A 6,000-nucleotide genomic window follows, 5' to 3' on the forward strand; every position below is an offset into this window, starting at 1 on the left:
CCTGGGAGGGCATCCTGGAACCAGCATCCACACCAAGCCCTTGGGAGGCCCAGGCGACGGAGGAGCCCGGTCAGGCAGGGGCCGAGGTGACGGGCCGGGCGGGGAGGAGCATGTCAGGCAGGGGCAGAGGACGGTGACAGGCCAGAAGGGAAGGAGCCAGTGAGGAGGAGACAGGCTGGGTAAGGGTTAGGGTTTAAGTCAGGGCACAACTCACAATCACAAAGACCTGGAAGAGACCCGAGTGCCCATCGATCCACGAGTGTGTAAATAAAATGTGGCGCTTGGTCACCACGGAGTGCTGTTCGGCTATGAGGAACAGCGGTGAGAGGGCACCTCTCGTGGTTCTCCTGGCCAGAGCTGGAACCCGTTCCAGTAAGCCAAGTATCCCAAGAATGGACACACGAGCACCACGTGAGCACGCTCACCAGCAAATTGGTACGGACTGATGGACACCTAAGTGGACACAGAGGAATCACCTTCATCGGGTGGGTGTCAGGCAGGTGGGGGGAGGGGATGGGCATACACATCCATTAGGAATGGGGTGGGTGCGCACCCACTGGGGGATGGGCGCACTTGAAGCTCTGACCCGACGGGGGAGGCTGGGAGAGGGCAACGTACCCGACCTTAACATTGGTACCCCCACAATACGCTGGAACAACATGAGAGGTAAATGAATAAGAACACAGGGGGGAGGGGGACATGGGCAACACATGTCACCTTAATACTTTACTCCCATCATCTGCTTGAAAAGAGAGAGAAAAGAAAATGCAATAATAGAGATAAGAGACACTTTTTAAAAATAATGAATCCGAAGAGAAAAGTAAAAGGAGGCCTGTGGAGCAGGTCTGGGTGTGACTCCGGATCCCCCAACATCCGGTGCCACCACCAAAGATTCCTACGGGTAGCCCATAGAACCCCAAAAGCAACGGGACGAGTTCTGGTCACATACTCCCTCAAAATGACATCCTGGCCTTCTTCTGGAACTCCCTCCCCTCTCAGACTCTCAAGGTTTCCTCCAGCGTGTCGGTTCCCACAGAGCAGACCTTTGGTCTGAGACCTGAGAGTCCAGATGCCACGCATGGTGCCACGTGTCCGTGGTGTTGTGGCTTGGGACAAGAGGAGGCCCCACGGTGCGGGCTGGGGCGCCAGGCACCAAGGCAGGCGCTGAGGGTGGGGGTGACCCCCACCCCGTCCCGCCGCCGTGCTCTCAGAAAGGGGACAGAACAAGAGGCAAAAAAAAGAAAAGCCTATGGCACCCGGTATTCCCAGGCGGTCTCCTATCCAAGTACTAACCAGGCCCGACCCTGCTTAGCTTGCGAGATGAGATGAAATCGGGCGCGTTCAGGGTGGTGTGGCCCTAGACGGCGGAGGGCGCCCCTGCCCCGCTCGAGAAGCCGAGCCTCTCTGCGCTTCCCCGCCGCCTCCTCCCGCCCCAGGCCCCGCACAGGCGTTGACCCGCGCCTGGCCAGGTCTGTTGAGTTCGCCGGCCAGGTCTGGCGGGCTCCGCGGTACTGGGGTGACCGGCGGGGCGGGGCGGGCAGGGAAAGGTGGGCCTGGGTGGGGGGCTGTCTCTCTATACACACACACACACACACACACACACTCACTCACACAAGATGCGCCTCCACGGCTGGACTCGCCAAGGTGGAGACCTTCCCGCCCCCCTCCTCTCCTTGACTGGCCTCCTTCACCTCCCCACCCCCCTCCCCCCTCCCCCAGCACTTCGCCGCTGCTGACTGCGCATGCTCGGGGCACTCGCCCTTTGACCCCAGCCAGGGGCCGCCCTCCCCCACAACCCCTTTCAGCTGGGTCCCCAGCCCTGTGGGTGGGCTGCCGCCTATTCCCCAGGGCCAGGGCTGGGGCACAGCGCATGGGGGAAGGGAGTGAATGTATGGGGCGTCTCTCTCTTGGGATGTGTCCCATGAGTGGGGTGGGGTGGCGTGGGGTGGCGTGGTTTTTGGGGCGCTGAAGAAATCAGTCCCCTCCATCTCCTATCTCTGGAAAACGACCAAGCCCTTGGAGAACTGCCGGCACCGCTACCGTGGGGGCCGGGACCCTCCTCTGTGTCCTCCTGTGGCCCAGTCCAAGGGGCCTGGGCCTGGCCGGGGGCTGGATTGGACCCCACCACCACCCTGGCGTGTGGACTCGCTAATAATCCGCAATTAGATATTGGATTCGAACTTCATTGAGGTGTTTTCACTAATGAATGCACCGGATAGAGTTTCCTGATCCATCTGTGAGGGTGGCAACTGAAAGAGAATTTGAAAGCTGACAGAATAGGCGAGGAAAGGCATAGGAGATTTCCACACCCAGTAAGGAAGCCTTTCCCGAAATGGAAGAAAGAAACGAGCAAACAGAAACACCGGTAGCCCGCCCGGATCAGAGTCTGCTCCTTAGAGAAAGTACCCTGACCAGGTTCACCCGTGGGTGGGTGGCGAGCCAGTGGCATTCAGAAGAGCGAGGCCCACAGTCTGTGCAGAAGACACCTGCACTCGGGTGTGTGTGGCGCCACAATTCCCAAGCAGCTCCAAATGGTAATCCAAAGAGAAGCCAGGGAGTTCCCAAGGCCCCAGGTGTCCTCAGCCCACGACTGGCTGCAGTGGGAATGCGAAGCCCGGCTCCTTGTCTCAGAGCGGGACAACCAGGGGGTGTGATGTACACCCCGGGGTTCCCAGGAGGATCAGGCTGAGGCTGGGACTTGGCCTGAAAATGTCCCCTCGCATGGGCACCGCCTTCCGCTTCCGGCTCCTCTACTCCTGGTGCCCCTCCATCCAGGGGCCAGACTTTAAGAAGTCACCCGCAGGAGAATCCTGGTCCCAAAGGAGCCTTCTGGGGGACCCGTGCTGAGAGAGGTTGTGGGCATGGCCCGCTGGGGCTCTGCCCGACCCAGGGCTGAGAGACGCAACCGCCCAGCTCTGGGTCCCTGCAGGAAGTGTTGGCAAGCACAGGGCCAGTCCTCCAAAGACTCGGGTGCAGGGAGCCCAGGCCAAGCAGCCTGTGGAAGAAGCCACATGCCTTGCCACCCCAGGAACAGGACTGCAGGCCACGGCCCCTCCCACCTCCTCTTCCTCCTCCTCCTCCTCTTCCCCCCCCACCCCTGACATGGCGCAGGGCTCAGAGACACCTCAGACACTTGCTACCCAAAGTCCAAAGGGCATCAGTTGCTCCTCCAAACCCCCCAGCCCAGCAGACCGCGTTGTCCAGTCAGCCCCCAGGCCTCCCTGGGGTGCCCAGCACAAAAGTCCAGACACCCACCAGACCCTCAATCTCAGTTTTTGGATGTTTTTGCCACTCTAAGGACCCGAAGGCCAGCTGGGCCTTCTGGCAGGACAGAGAGCCCCGGAATCCAATGTGGAGAGCTGGGTGTAGTCCCCATCAGGAGGCGGTCCCCACCTCAGGGGCTCTCCCCTTGCGGGGAGCGGCAGCCGAGGGGCCTCTGAGAAGACACCAGGCTGGGCCCCCGCAGCACAGCGGGAGCAGGTCCCCCGCAGGCCACTTAGCAACTGCGGCGGATGGTTGGGTTGCACGAGACACTGCGGCCGCCCTGCTACCGGGTTCTTGGGAGGGCGTCCTGGAACCAGCGTCCACACCAAGCCCTTGGAAGGCCCAGGTGACGGAGGAGCCCCGTCAGGCAGGGGCCGAGGATGGTGACGGCCCGGGTGGGGGGGAGCGTGTCAGGCAGGGGCAGAGGACGGTGACAGGTGACAGGCCGGGCGGGAAGGAGTCAGTCAGGCACAGGCCGAGGAGGAGCCGGGCTGGGTAAGGGTTAGGGTTAGAGTCAGGGCACAAGTCACAATCGCAAAGACGTGGAAGCGACCCGAGTGCCCATTGACCCATGAGTGCGTAAATAAAATGTGGCGTGTGGACACCACGGAGTGCTATTCAGCTATGAGGAACAGTGGTGAGAGGGCGCCTCTCGTGTTCTCCTGGCCAGAGCTGGAACCCGTTCCAGTAAGCCAAGTATCCCAAGAATGGACACACGAGCACCATGTGCTCGCGCTCACCGGCAAATTGGTACGAACCGATGGACACCTAAGTGGACACAGAGGAATCACCTTCATCGGGTGGGTGTCGGGCGGGTGGGGGGAGGGGATGGGCATACACCTCCATTAGGAATGGGGTGGGTGCGCACCGACTGGGGGATGGGCGCACTTGAAGCTCTGACCCGACGGGGGAGGCTGGGAGAGGGCAACGTACCCGATCTTAACATTGGTACCCCCACAATACGCTGGAACAACATGAGAGGTAAATGAATAAGAACACAGGGGGGAGGGGGGCACGGGCAACACATGTCACCTTAATACTTGTACTCCCATCATCTGCTTGAAAAGAGAGAGAAAAGAAAATGCAATAATAGAGATAAGAGACACTTTTTTAAAAAAATGTATCCGAAGAGAAAAGTAAAAGGAGGCCTGTGGAGCAGGTCTGGGTGTGACTCCGGATCCCCCAACATCCGGTGCCACCACCAAAGATTCCTACGGGTAGCCCATAGAACCCCAAAAGCAACGGGACGAGTTCTGGTCACATACTCCCTCAAAATGACATCCTGGCCTTCTTCTGGAACTCCCTCCCCTCTCAGACTCTCAAGGTTTCCTCCAGCGTGTCGGTTCCCACAGAGCAGACCTTTGGTCTGAGACCTGACAGTCCAGATGGCACGCATGCTGCCGCGTGACGGCGGTGTTGCGGCTTGGGACAAGAGGAGGCCCCACGGTGTGGGCTGGGGCGCCAGGCACCGTGGCGGGCGCTGAGGGTGGGGGTGACCCCCACCCCGGGCCGCCACCGGGCTCCCAGAAAGGGGACAGAACAAGAGCCAAAAAAAAAAAAGAAGAAAGCCTATGGCACCCGGTATTCCCAGGCGGTCTCACATCCAAGTACTAACCAGGCCCGACCCTGCTTAGCTTCCAAGATCAGAGGAGATCGGGCTCGTTCAGGGTGGTGTGGCCATAGATGGCGGAGGGCGCCCCTGCCCCGCTCAAGAAGCCGAGCCTCTCTGCACTTTCCCGCCGCCTCCTCCCGCCCCAGGCCCCGCGTGGGTGCTGACCCGCGCCGGGCCGGGCCAGGCCGGGCCTGTTGAGTTCGCTGGCCGGGTCCGGTGGGCTCCGCTGGTGAGTGGACACAGCCAGTTCCACACAGTGTCCTGCCTGCCGGTCTCCCTTGGGTGAGTGGACACAGCCAGTTCCACACAGCGCCCTGCCTGCCCGTCTCCCATGGGTGAGTGGACACAGCCAGTTCCACACAGCGCCCTACCTGCCCGTCTCCCTTGGGTGAGTGGACACAGCCAGTTCCACACAGCACCCTGCCTGCCCGTCTCCCATGGGTGAGTGGACACAGCCAGTTCCACACAGCGCCCTGCCTGCCTGTCTCCCATGGGTGAGTGGACACAGCCAGTTCCACACAGCGCCCTACCTGCCCGTCTCCCTTGGGTGAGTGGACACAGCCAGTTCCACACAGCACCCTGCCTGCCCGTCTCCCGTGGGTGAGTGGACACAGCCAGTTCCACGCAGCGCCCTGCCTGTCCGTCTCCTGTGAATAAGTGGACACAGCCAGTTCCACACCGAGCCCTGCCTGCCCGTCTCCCGTGGGTGAGTGGACACAGCCAGATAAACACAGTGCCCTGCCTGCCTGTCTCCCGTGGGTGAGTGGACACAGCCTGTTTCACACAGCGCCCTGCCTGCCCATCTCCCATGTTGAGTGGACACAGCCTGTTCCACACAGCGCCCTGCCTGCCCAACTCCCGTGGGTTGTGGATACAGCAAGTTCCACACCGAACCCAGCCTGCTCGTCTCCCATGGGTGTGTGGACACAGCCAGTTCTACCCAGCGCCCAGCCTGCCCGTCTCCCGTGGGTGAGTGGACACAGCCAGTTCCACACAGTGCCATGCCTGCCAGTCTCCCTTGAGTGTGTGGAGACAACCAGATCCACACCGCGCCCTGCCTGCCCGTCTCCTGTGGTTGTGTGGACACAGCCAGTTCCACACATGGCCGTGACTGCCCATCTCTC

At 61.1% G+C, this 6,000-nt stretch overlaps 2 pseudogenes; both read right to left on the bottom strand.

Annotated features, from left to right (window-relative positions):
* Positions 1-1,244: 1,244 nt before the first annotated feature.
* Positions 1,245-1,363, bottom strand: LOC142864475 (uncharacterized; annotated as a pseudogene).
* A 3,467-nt stretch (positions 1,364-4,830) lies between these two features.
* Positions 4,831-4,949, bottom strand: LOC142864450 (uncharacterized; annotated as a pseudogene).
* Positions 4,950-6,000: the final 1,051 nt, after the last annotated feature.

Source organism: Microcebus murinus, chromosome 25, assembly GCF_040939455.1.
Source record: "Microcebus murinus isolate Inina chromosome 25, M.murinus_Inina_mat1.0, whole genome shotgun sequence".
In the NCBI taxonomy this organism is placed as follows: domain Eukaryota; kingdom Metazoa; phylum Chordata; class Mammalia; order Primates; family Cheirogaleidae; genus Microcebus; species Microcebus murinus.